General features: G+C 46.2%; 1 protein-coding gene across 2 annotated transcripts in view; it reads right to left on the reverse strand.

Moving 5' to 3' along the window:
* The window catches only part of ZDHHC5 (zinc finger DHHC-type palmitoyltransferase 5), a 78,794-nt gene that overhangs the window by 14,863 nt on the left and 49,924 nt on the right, over window positions 1–14,007 (reverse strand). The gene's annotated exons all lie outside the window — the stretch shown is intronic.

Raw genomic sequence — 14,007 nt, forward strand, 5'->3', positions numbered from 1 at the left:
AAATTGCTTTGAGAACTTTTGTTTTGTTAAAAGCAGTATATAACTTGTAATTTTAGATTTGGTCTTAAACAAGTTTAGTTTTCTATTACTTTTATACTGTATCCATTTTACTGATTTTGTGAGCAGGCAGTACTGGAGGAGTGGGGTATAAATATTTTAATTGAGTAATAGTTACCACCAAAGAACATGGCTTCTGTGCTTTTAGTATTTGCATGCAAGCAGAAAGTTCATTAACATCAATCATAATGCTATCAAGGCATTATCTACTGAAAGCTTTCCTTACACAAAATATATACAATGTGGCAATCCCTACCATCTCTTCAGAGACTGTCATAACAAAATGGAATCGTTCTCATCTGATAAAGAAGTAGATCAAATGTGCACCTGCACTGCTTTTATCAGTTTCATCTGCAGAGGAGAGGAATTCACAATCCCTCGACAGGTGCAAGGGTAGGAAGACTACCTTATTTATTTGATTTATATACTGCACTTCCAAAAATGGCTCAGGGTGGTTTACATCAAAATAAAAACAAGATAATTAAAATAAAAACTGTCAATTAAAATTATTAAAACAAACATTAACATAAAGCCAACATTAAAATCATTTAAAATTTAAAACCATAAATCTAATAAAAAGCCTGAGTGAATAAATGTGTCTTCAGTGCCTTTTTAAAAGTTGACAGAGATGCTGAGGCTCTTATTTCAACAGGGAGTGCATTCCAAAGTCCAGGAGAGGCAACAGAGAAGGCCCATTCCTGAGGAGCCACAAAACGAGTTGGCGGCAACTGCAGACGAACCTCTCCACATGATCTTAACAGGCAGTGAAGATGGTGAAGACGATGTTCTTTTAAATACCCAGGGCCTACACTGTTTAGGGCTTTATAGGTAATAACCAGCAACTTGTATTTTGCCTGGCAGCCAGTGTATTCTTTCAACACAGGAGTAATATGGTTTCTCCTAGATGACCCAGAGACCAACCTGGATGCCACATTCTGGACCAACTGCAGTTTCTAGACTGTGTACAAAGGCAGCCCCACATAGAGCACATTGCAGTAATCCAGCCTAGAGGTTACCAGCATATGTACCACCATTTTGAGGTCATTCATCTAAAGAAATTGACACAGCTGGCAAATCAGCCAAAGCTGATAAAAAGCACCTCTGGCCACTGCCTCAACCTGGGAAACCAGGGAGAGGTTTAGATCCAGAAGCACCCCCAGACTGGATACCTGTTTCTTCTGGGGGAGTGTGACCCCATCCAGAACAGGCAGATCAAAATTATCTCCCACATAATAAGTACCTCAGTCTTATCTAGATTCAGCCTCAGTTTGTTATCCCTCATCCAGCCCATTACTGCCTCCAGGCAGGCATTTAGGGAGGCTATGCCTTCTCCCAATCATGTTGACATGGAAAATTAGATCTGGGTGTCATCAGCATATTGGTAACACCCTGCACAAAATCTCATGATCTCTCCCAGCTGTTTCATGTAAATGTTAAACAACATCAGAGACAATATGGAGCCCTGAGGGACACCATAGGCAAGTTCAGATTTTGAGGAACAACAGTCTCCAAGGGACACCATCTGGAATCTGCCCATGAAGTAGGAGCGGAATCACTGCAAAGCAGTGCCTCCCACCCTCAACCCCTTCAGACGTTCCAGAAAGATACTATGGTCAGTAGTATCGAAAGCCGCCAAGAGGTCCAAAAAGACCAACAGAGTCACACTTCCTCTGTCAATTCCCAGTTGGAAATCATCCATCAGACTGACCAAGGCAGTCTCCACCCCATAGCCAGCCCGGAAGCCAGTTTGAAATTGGTCTAGATAATCAGTTTCCTCCAAGCCCGCTTGGAGTTGGGAGGCCACCACCTTCTTAAATCACTTTGCCCAGCCATGGAAGGTTGGAGACAGACCTGTAGTTGCTTAACTCTGAGGGATCCAAGGCAGGCTCGACGTGTGATGTGTACGGAGCGCATGCGTGGCGGCGGTGAGTGTGCATGCGTGCCAGAACGGGTGCATGCGTGTAGCGTACTTGAGCTCTGGAGGACTAACAACGGGGCCAGGGGCGGCAGGGAGGAACGCTGCCGCCCCAGAAACTTTTACAAAAACTACAGCACCGGAGGGGGCAGAGTGGCGGGGGGGGGGAGTACTACCCCCCCGCCCTTAAAGCTACGACCCCGCTCCGTGCCGAGCCGCCAGACCAACTCGGAACCGGACCAGTTCGGAGGCCTCCAGCATGGCCTCCGAATCGGTCTGGGCACACTTCTACTCTACAACAGCCTCCCTGCCAGATAGTATAAGCCATGTTGGGCTTATCCTTACCCTCTTGTCTAGATTTTTCAGCCAGGACAGGAAGGGAGATTGGCATAGAAAGTGATTCATTTATAGCTTGAGTTGTAAAAACCAACCTCCAGCTCCCAGCCCTACTGATGCCAAAGTACATATTACAAATTCCTTGTCTTGCTGGCAACTGAGAACTTAGTAATAGTCCAGCTATAACATCATCCCTAGCCAAATTCATTCTTAGCAATAGTACAATACCACCAGTGGTGGTAAATTCCTACATATGTTATTAAAGCACTCCTCCTAAATTTCTGTGAACTCATTTCATAAGCTGCAAGAGATGGATGGTTAAAGCAAAAGCTAGTGTAGTCAACTGCAAGCTGGGTCCCTTGTTCAAATCTCACCCCAGCCATGAGTTTATTAGATAGCTTTAGACAAACCACTATAACAGGGAAAAGAGACAACTTTTAAAGTAGAAATTCTCTTTACAGTTAACAGCAAACAACAACTAACCCATTCAACCCCAGAATAGCATCACTCCAGTGGTGGCAGTAGGCATGCATGCATACATAGACTGTGAGCCCTTTGGGGACAGGGAACCACTTTTTCTACACAAAACACTTTGAGAACTTTAGTTGAGAAGCAATATGTAAAGGAAGTAATGCCTCACCATCAGTTCCCCATCTGCAACATGAGAATACTACTGGCCTATGATATACAGATTTTCTTAACAGTTTTTTTAAAAAATGATTACTGAGAACTAGCATCTGTGTGCTATTACTTGACTGCTCCCCTCACCCCCTGCCACAGCCCCCCTCACCTCAGAGATCTCTCCACCCTCAATTGAGCCGCACTCCTGCTCCTCCTCCTCCATCCAGTTGCTTCCATCCCCTTCACCCCTCTTGCTTGTGGCTGCAGTATTGCTGGCGCCGATTGGCCAAGCTGCAGCCCCCTATCCCCAGAGACCTCCCCACCATCACCCGAGCCCCGCTCCTGCTCCTCCCCACAGGAGCAGCAGCGGTTGACCACCATGCCCGCTTGTTCCCCTCAGGCTGCTGACAGGCCCGGGCCTGTCCCCTGCCTGCCTCCCTCCGCCAATGGCCTCGGTAGCCCCAAACTGCAGCAGTGGTTGACTGGACACTTCTTTACTCCCAATAGGTGACACCATGGCTGCTCATTCCCCTCAGGCCACTGACAGGCTTGGGTCTGTCCCTCACCCTTCGTTCTTTCTCTCTTCTCCTCCCTTCTCTCTCCTCAAGTCGCTCTTCCCCTCCGCCTTTCTTCCCCTCCGCCTTTCTTCTCCTCCCTTCTCTCTCCCTTCCTGAGTTAACAGACCTTGTTCATCTTGTTTCCTCATCTTATTTATTTATTTGTTTGTTTGTTTATTTATATATATGTTGTCCTACTCTCCCATAGGACTCAGGGTGGCTTACAAGCAAACGTATACAACAACACAATTTCATAAAAATGTATCTTACATAGCCTCATAAACCACAACCCAACACAATACTCATTCCACATGACATAATAACCATGGATTACAAGATCACTCTACGACCAGTTATCTCAGCGACCGAACAACCGGCGGAACATTTCAGTCTTACATGCCTTACAAAAAGCCAACAGATGGCAGCCTCCTTCTCCTGAAGGGGTTCTTTCCTCTCTCATGACCCCTCTCTTCGCAGACCCTATCCACTATCCTTATAGATACAATAAGGTAGATTCTTCTCCTCTACAATCAAGAACATCTTCTGACCAGTAACAGTTGCATTCCAACTGACCCTAACCATCACAGGCTCCTCCTCCCTATCTGCATATGGAATCCCCACTGCCCAATCACCACAATGCTTCTGCTCACAAACTCTCACAAGAGCTGCCACACACAGGATTAGCCAGTGGTATGCCTTAGAGAATTTTATACATACTAGCCAAACTGCACAGAGCATCTGTGCGCTCTTTGGGGCTGGCTGTTCCCTTCTCTCTCCCCCTCCCACCCACCCCTCTCGCCCTCCCTCCCTCCTCTCTCACCCTCCCATCCCTCTCTCACCCTCCTCCCCCTGCATTTTAAAAACTTACTGGGCCGCTGCCGCTCCTCCTCCCAGGTGGCGAACAGGAAAGTCCCGCTGACCGGTTCCCCTCCCACCCCAGTCTCCCACAGGCTCCTCCTGGCCGTGGCGGCCGGTCCCGGCACCGCAAGGCCAAGAGCCGCCTCCACGGCCTGTCCCGCCGGTGGGCCCGCCACGCCAAGTTCCACCTCCATGGCCTGTCATGCCCGCTGCCGCTGCTTGCCAGTCTTTGAGGCTGGCCGCAGGCCAGCCACCTCTCCCCCCACCCCCACCTTATGCTCCGGTATCTGGGCCTGCCGCCCACCACCCGACGCCTTGGCTGGGCCCGCCACTGCTTTGCCGCGGCCGGGCCGGCGGCCACCACCCATCACCAGGCCGGGCCCGCCAGCGGCACTGGCTTACAGCCGGCCAATTCTCCTCCTCCTGGGTGTGCCAGCCAATCAGGTGCCTCTGCAGCCCAGCCAATCAGCTGGGCTGCCAGGACGCATTTTCCCTGGCACACCCAGGAGAAATATATAGAGAGGGTGTGTGAGTGTGTGTGTGAGTGTGAGTGTGTGTGAGAGAGAGAGAGAGAGAGAGAGAGAGAGATGGGCTTTAAATATCCAAAAAGTAGTTCTCTTTGGGATCTATGTCATGCAGTTAACCATTTGAGATAGGTATAGCTCTCTATTCAACTAATACTGTACGGTGCACACAAAATTACCACAATTGTAAAAGTTTGTGTAAATAAGATACCACCAGTAATATTTTCTCACCAAGTCACAACTTGCATGCATGTGTAAGAGAGAGTCCTAGAAGGTTAAGTTTCACACACAAATGTAGCAAAAATGAAGAAGAAAACACCTCGTCAAGGAAGAAGATATAGTAAGAACAAAAGAGCCTAGCTTGTCCAACTAGAACAGGGATCCTTAACGTTGGCCCTCAGATGTTCTTGGACTTCAACTCCCATTATCCCCAGCCAAAGGCCACTGGGTCTTAAGACTGATAATTGTCTCAACACATTTTTGTTATACTTGGTATGCACATGCATCAACTTTTGCTGTAAGTCAGAAGCTGCCAGAATTAAAAGGTGCCTTGCTTCATCATCCTGACAGTAAGCTAGGGCTTGACAACTGGTAATTTAAGCCTGGAGCATGAGCCAGATGGATGGATGTGACCAGGAGGCAGATGGAACAAACAAGGCAGGGGCAGATTGCTCACTCCCATTACATACATACATCGCCTGCCTGAAACAGAGAGATATGACCAGGAGGAGAAGCAAGCAAACAATCAAGGTGGGGCAGGTATTCCCTCTTCCAGGTTTATCTGGCTCAGGCAGGTGACAAACTGATACAGCCAGGAGGAGGAGTCAGCAAACAAGCCAGGGGCAAGCCAGGTGGCAAGTCTGCTCCCCACTGAGCAGAGGGCATTGCTGGGGTTGAGCTGGAAGTCTGCCACTCCCCCCATGTAGTTGTGCATACTGCTAGAGGACGAAGCTATCTTTATAATTCGACATGTCCAGCCCATCAGAGAGCCTTCACCTTAGTTCGTTATAATGCTTTTCAATCAGCTTGGTTGGAGGGGAGATATAAAAAGATACCCTATCACCTGCACAAGTGTTCCTGTGGATCAGACAAAGTTGATAACTTGGCTCATATTTTACTTCGTTGTAAGTTTTACAGCATTCCATGTAGCAAATTGATTTTATCTCTTTTAGAGAACCTTCAGGGAAGACCAATGGACTTTTATCTTCTTGCAGATAAGACTGATTTTGTTACTTCCTGTATTGCTAGATTTTGTGCCATTGCATACAAGATTCACAAAGGAATGGCAAAGGCCCCATCCACCCATTGGTTAGGTAAGGATGTCCCTGATTGTGGAAATGTCTACCTAAATGCAACTGTGGTATCTGACAGACTGTACCAACTGCACTGAATGTCAATTGTGTATTATATTGCTGAAATCTGGTCAAGTACCATAATAAAGATATTGATTGATTGATTGATATTCCACAACTGGCAGGAGATGCTGGCACAATGCTCCATGTTCTATTTCTGTGGTGGTCAGTGTGTCCCACTCTGAACATTTTTCTTCTTCTTTTGCACAAATTAAATTTAACATTGGTTTATCAATGTCACTCCTTTGGACACAATACTTACAGTGACAGTCTTATATGGCCATGTATTATTTCCCTGTTTCCATTAGCACCAGTGCAAATAAAAATAGAAGATGTTGGTCTTGATTTAGAGATGTTCAAATCATGGTCAAATCTATACATGGAAACAGAGTTGCATGCATCTACATGGTCCTACATTGTTTTACCTAAGTAAAATATACACAGTGCTCTCATTACTTTAGCTAGTACAGTAATAGAAATATTCACATTCTTACTATTAATTGATTTTTTAAAGCAAGGAAAAACAGTAAAAATGAACATGCTTAAGTAAAAATGAACATTTTAAAGCATACTTTCAAACAAAAGAGTGGCTGATTTATACTTTTTCATAAAAACATGTCAATTGTTACTTGAGCACAGTATAGTATGTGGTGCTAACCATTTTCAATCTGAGCACATTCAGTTCCCCACTGAGATCTAGCCTTAGAAACAAATCTGTGTTTAATTCATTGCAGTGAAAATTACATGAAGTGTTTTGCACACACAATTTCTGTTTCCATCAAGCCTGGTTACTGGTTGTGTTCATTAGTATCACATCTAAGTAAGAAGAGCGGAAAGTTAGAAGTCAACTATCTACCATGCTTACAAGTTCTGGCTACATTCCAAAGAGCACATGTGCATACCTAAAGCTCAGCTTCCTGCGCCATTCCTTTAGAGCTTACACTTAAAGCTGATGTACATCCCAACTGTTTTGATAGATTTTCCAGCTACAGAGCTATCTGGTATATTTTAGACTCCTAAACACACCCAAAATACAACAGGCCTCCTAGTCAGCCACAGAAATCTAATTCAGTATCTGAGTACTTACACTGTAATTATCAACTTGATGATCAAGATAATGTGCAAGTGGTACAAGTTCAGGTCAAGACTGCTGCATATTTAATTTGTAGCCCATTCTATTTGCAGATTATAATGTAAGATGAATACTATGCTAACTTTTCTTCAATGTTCATAGACTACCACCACTTAACACTTGATAAGAACAACTCTGCTGGATCAGGCCCAAGGCCCATGTAGTCTGGCATCCTGTTTCCACACTGTGGCCCACCAGATGCCTGAGAAGCCCACAGGCAAGAGGTGAGGGCATGCCCTCTTTCCTGCTGTTGCTCCCCTGCAATTAGTATTTTGAGGAATCTTGTCTCCAAAGCTAGAGGTGGCCTATAGCCACCTCCAGCCACTTATAGCCAACATTTCTGGCTTTAGTTTTAAAGGCTAACATCAGTACGTAAATATGCACATACATATACCACCCCCACTAGATTCAGTGGCAGCAGGCAGAGTCATGAGCTATCTCTCAGAATGTTCAATATAGTAAAAGAGACCTGCATTCTTCCAGAGGGAAATGTATGGCCTCCAATTGGCTTACAGTTTGCCTACAGAGATTTTGGATTGTCAGAAGATATGTGAGGTTGAAAGTTTGCTGGAAGTCTTCCCCACATTTTCACCCATGGAAAACATTCAATTTCTAAATATATTTCCACATAAAGATTTGCATACATTTCAGTTTAACATCTGAACCACGTTAGGCAACTCCCACCCACTTCAACTAACAACAACTAGCTTAACTGGCACAGAGCATCTGCGTGCTAGTACTTGATTGCCCCCTCACCTCAGAGATGTCTCCACCCTCACCTGAGCTGCACTCCTGCTCCTCCTCCTCCATCCAGTTGCTTCCATCCCTTTCACCCCTCTTGGTCACCCTCACCCCAGCCCTGCTCCTTCTCCTCCACACAGGAGCAGCAGCGGTTGACCACCATGGCCACTTATTCCCCTCAGGCCGCTGACAGGCTTGCTCTTCCTCTCTGTTTTTCTTCCCCTCCCTGAGTTAACAGATCTACTTCATCTTGTTTCCTCATCTAATTCACACAATGGCAGCCTCCTTCTCCTGAAGGGGTTCTTTCGTCCCTCATGACCCCTTCTCTTTGCAGACCCCTGCCCTCCCTCCCTGTGTATTTTCCCTCTCCTCTACAATCAAGAACATCTTCCAACCAGTAACAGTTGCATTCCAACTGGCCTTAACCATCACAGGCTCCTCCTCCCTATCTGCATATGGCATCTCCACTGCCCAATCACAACGGTGCTTCTGCTTGCAAACTTGCATAAGAGCTGCCACGCATGGAATTAGCCACAGGTATGCCTTAGAGAATGATATATATAGAGAGATAGTAACCAACTTTGTTAGCCGCCCCATAACAAATTGTTCTCTGGGCAGTGTGACAACAGAGGGTTAATACATACAATCAGATTTTAAAAGGTGAAAATAAAATACAAAATACAATAGAAAGCAGTAGGGATGTGCACAGAACTGGGCGGGGGAGGGTTGCACTTTAAGAGCAGGGGAAGCTGCACTTACCCTCCCCTTTGCTTTTCCCCCACCGGCACTCTGTTATCAAAGGCTCCTTTGGGGCCTTTCGGGGCAGCATACCTCCCTGCTACCCTGCCTGGAAGTAGCAGGACGTAGTACCAGCAGTACCTGGCACGTTTGCATACATGCTCTAGGTACTTCCTGCTACTTCTGGGTCGGCTTGAGCCCGAAATGTTTTGGAGGCCATTACAGAGGCCTCTGAAACGTTTCAGCCACCAGGGCCATTTCAGCTTTCAGAGGCGGCGGGGGTGTTCCCTTAAGGGTAGGGGAGGGTGCACTTACCCCTTCAGCTACATTTCCCCGGCTGGCGCTCCATTGTAGCAAAGCCCCTTGGGGCGGCAGTGTACCTCCCTGCCGCCCTCATCACTCAGAAGTGGCCAGAAGTACCAGGTGCACTCCTGACCATATGTAAATGCTCCTGCAATGGATTTGAGGTCAAAGATATGACAGGTCAGATGGTACACCTGCCCCACTCAAGACTTTTACTGGCTCAAGTAGTGGCAGGGAAGAAGGATGGGGTGATAATACATGGTTTCAGGAACTAGCACAATGGAATGGCCATGGAGACCATTCACAGCATGTTCAAGAAGTGTTCTTCAATGGATGTGTCATTGCTAGCCTCTGGTAGGCATTTAGGATTCCTGAAAGTGCTGCATTGAAGCTATTCCTAATTTAGCCTCTAGTGAAAAAAATGATATATTGTGGCTGGGGATGATGGGAGTTGTAGGTCAACAACAGCTGAAGGGTCAAGTTGGCACCCCTGCCCTACACCAAACATAGGCACTAACTGATGCTTGCTTTCATTTGATATTTCTGACCTGCTCAGAAATGAATACTGCAAAGAAAAAACACAACACACTATGATATTCAAACCCACATTCCCAGTAATTTCCTCAGAATTTAAAATGGATGTATGCATGCGCTTTAATTTCCAGTGGGTGCCAGGCAAGATCCAGTACCCTAAGAGGTCATTCATTTCACCCCAACTATTACTGAATTACAGAAAATATAGAATTGTTACTACAAATATTTATAAAGTGCTTATTGACAAGAGTTCTCAAAGTATTTACACATCAAGGCTGCCCAACTCCAGTCCTCCTGCAGACGTTGGACTACCACTCCCGTCATCCCTGACTACAGGCCACTGTGGCTCAGGATGATGGGAGCTGAAGTGGTGCAGCCCTGGTTTACATAGAATCCCAGACTCAGCCAATCCCAAAGCAGCTGGCAGCTGTTACCAACTCCTCCCCCCCACCTGACTCCCCAACTGGGAATTTCCCAAGGCAGCTACACATTCCCCAAATTGATTTGCCGATCTCCGAGGTAGAGAAGCAAGCAGGACAGGCTCCTTTAGCAGCAACAGGCAAGAAAGATGCAGCAGCAGCAAACCGGTCAGCAAAAGCACACTAGCAGCAGTGTCTGACTGTCAGCAGCACCCTGCATTGCTTTTAAAATTAACTTAAAATTAGAGGGTGCAACCCATACTGAATTACAGAAGTCAATCAAATACAGAACTACTACAACAAATATTTCACATAGTGGTAGGTAGTGCACGAGGACAGGACTGTGCAACGTGAAATAAATCTGTCTACCCACTAGGTTTTTTTCCGGGGGGGAGGGGGAAGAAACGGTGTTATTAAGGACTGCTTGTTTTTGGCAGGAAGTTACAAAAAGCTCTGGAATGGAAGCTATTGCACTGACCATCAGGCAACCATACTCTGGAGAAAACTGACCCCTTCATAGAAAAGGAGTGCTATTCTCTCTCTCTCTCTCTAGCACCCTATGATAAAGTTATGGTATCAGCACATAGTAGCACTGTGTGCACTGACTTAAGTTAATAACTGCACCCACTGATTTTTAATCATTTTTTTCTAACTCGTAGCAGAAAAAGTGGTAACACTAAAAAACCCATTCCTTACGTGCAATTTTAAAGCTTTCTGCCCCAGCCATTCCAGAGGAATTGACATTGCAAGTTATATAGCTAGCAGTTCCAGCCCAGCTTTGGGGCCTTAACTGACCGCCCCCCGCCCACCACACACACCAGCTCATGCCTGCCTATCATTCCCCCGTCACTCTTGCCAAATTTGTTTGCCCTACCCTCAGAGGCATGCTGGCCATGGCTATCTCAGGAGATAAACAAAAACAAGCAGGAGGCTGACTCCGCCCCCCCATTAATCCTACCTCCCTCAATCAGAGGCTCTAATTATGGCTGCTGCTGCTGGCTTTCCCAGACTGCAGTCCTCCCAACCCCAAAGCAGGCAGCATCTAATTAGCTAGCTGACTCAGAGTGAAAGGGCTCAATCCATTTTCTGGGTGGAAATGGCAGCCTGCCCTGCACTTCAGGAGCAAGAAAGTGAACTTAGAAAGCATGTACTTTTACTTTAAGTATGGCCTGCCACAGCAACATCACATGGTCCACCTGGGCCTCCGAAGAGCTATTAACAGCAGCGGGGGCGGGGCGGGGGTTGAGAGAATACGGCCTCCTCATTCGGGCTCTGAGCAGAGGTGAAGCAATTAAGCTGCATTTGTGGCACGGCTCTTGGGCTGGGCAGCACACAGTTGACCAGCTGGGCAGCGAGCAAGCCGCCTATGATGATGTGAGTGCTGCTGACTGGGATGAGGGAGCTTCAGCTGCCTGGTGATGGGTGATGTGTACAGTGGTGAGGTGGGAAGGGCCAGGGAACTGCTGCAAACTAGCAGCAGGCTAGCATGGGCGACCCACCTGCTTGCAAGCTATTGTGTGTGCTGTGCCATTCAGCACAGCTATATAATACCTGCCAGTGGGGCACCTGGGGGCTGGAACTCATAAAAGAGTGGGTCAGTGACCTGTCCATCCCTACATGCTAGCATGTGCTAGGACAGGATGCTTTCGGCTCAGCACCTCCTAAAGAATGCACAATCATAGCATGTTTCCACCCTCCATTCACATATGGCCACTTGTTAGCTCCCCTGCAGTGCAGACCCACACAGCCATCCCAAGCAATTGTGACTCCACCACTGCATGATCCCTGTGTTCACTTGACCTCTTGTGCTTCCAGTGGTGGGATGAACTGATCCTGATACTTGCTTCTACTAGGTTGTGTGTGGGGAACAGAGAAGAGGCGTCTAGCTTGAGGCAGTGAGCTGCACCTGGAGCCAATGGGGCAGTGGAAGCCTGACTAGCAATTTGATCAGCCTGAACTGACTCACTGAAGGTATCTGTGCATACCAAATAATTGTGGGGGAAAGACTGTCTTTCTTGCAGTTGTGCAACCATGGACCTCAGTTTTCTACCTTGCCAATGTACTCTCACAATAAATGTTAATCACCATTCTGTGCCCTGGAAAAATAATGCTACAAGTTTACTATCCCACTAACTCTCCACATCTGTAAACAGAATAGGACAACTGTCTTGATGCAGAATCCAGACACATCAGAGAAAACTGGGCTCACAGTTCCATTCACTGAGGAGAGACTGCAGTCACCTGTGCCTGGATAGATATTCATATCTAATCTACAAACAAAGGTAGAATCTAGAGATCAGTGTCCTCTCTAAGGCATGTGCGTGTGCATACACTCACTTTTTTAAAAAAAATCTCCACACAGTTAATTTTAGATCTCGCTCAGGTTGAATCAGGAAGGCCCCTGTCTGAATGCATGTGCGCACACACTGCCTTGATACTGCCACCCAGAACAAAAGTCATTCCATACACAGATGGGGTGGGGGGGGAGGAGATAACACTGCTAGAGATCAGGTAATGTCAAGATGGTACCCCGACACAGGAATATTCTACCGAAGAGTCCATTCCATGGAAAAGCCTGGGCTCAGGACCCAGAGGGCTTCCCCCTTGAAAGCGCCGGTGTAATACCCTAATCTGCTTTGCTGCTGGGAGTTTAATCCCACCGATTTAGGGCAGCATCTGTCTCTCTTTCCCCAATCAGAGCAGTCTGTGATAAACAGATGGATTTAGGCAGGAGCAAAGACCCAGCAAGGGAAATGCATGGCTACCTCAACAAAATGACATATGGAGCAAGCCAAGTAATTGACAGCAGGCTCAAAGCCCACTAAGGGTGTTTAAGGGGCACATGCTAGATTAGCAATGGAGGTGAGGCATTCCTCCCCACACATTTTCCTCCCCCATTACCAAAATATCCCTAAGGATGCAAAGGCCATTTAAATTTCTCCTCTCATTTGTGGGTCAGTGGGAGCACAGGCTTAATCTCTAATACAGGGCAAAGCAGAGGCAGCAGCAGAAGCTAAAAACTGACTCAACAACCCTGCCTCCTGGCACCAGGCCTGCTAATGAAAATCATTACAAGAATGGTAGGGTGATGGCTGGAGGCAGGGAGACACACATCTCAACATCAATGTGTTCAGAACAGCATCAGGCAATGCAACAGTCACATAGAGTCAGAAAAGAAAGTACTTAGTAGGTTATCCAGAGAAACACACCATATGAAAAAGCAACTACTAAACTCTTGGTTTGCTCAAGTGAAGTATTTTACACTACTAGACTAAATCAGCCTCTTTGGTAGTAGAGTTCTCTTCACACCTTTTCTTGTTGCCCAGGTACTGCAGTGATATGTATTCAGAATTCAGTGTCTTTGTCCATTTATTAGACATGCATACCTCCCAATGCAATTAAATGTAGCAACTCCACAGAAGACTGTCAAAGCCCAGACAAAAATGAAGAGTCTCAGAAAATGAAAGAGGGCAAGGCATGATAGAAGGCAACAATCTGGGTAAACCGAACAGACAGCAGCAAAAGAGTACTTCATAATTTTGTAAAATGATCTGTTCCAAGTATACATAATGGAGTAGGTTTCCAAAAGTTCAACCTCAATGTATGTCAAGAGGAAAACACATATGCCTGTTTTACTCAACATACAGAAGAAGCAATTTCATAGACCTGTGCTGAAATGAAGCCTTCCACAGTGGAAATAAGCAGTTCTAAACAGAACAGAGCCTAATTCCGCTTTCTTCAACATTCAAGTCGCATTAAGGGTTTAGAATGAAATCCTTTTAATTGTGTGGCTATCTTTCCTGGAAATCAAATGTGTTTGCTATGTTTTCTTCTGAACAATTCAAAAGCGGAGATGTTTTTATGCAAGAGAACCACCATCTGTTTTCAAAATGGGGGATTGTAATAAGAGTACCTCCACT

This window comes from Hemicordylus capensis, chromosome 1 (genome assembly GCF_027244095.1).
Source record: "Hemicordylus capensis ecotype Gifberg chromosome 1, rHemCap1.1.pri, whole genome shotgun sequence".
Lineage (NCBI taxonomy): Eukaryota > Metazoa > Chordata > Lepidosauria > Squamata > Cordylidae > Hemicordylus > Hemicordylus capensis.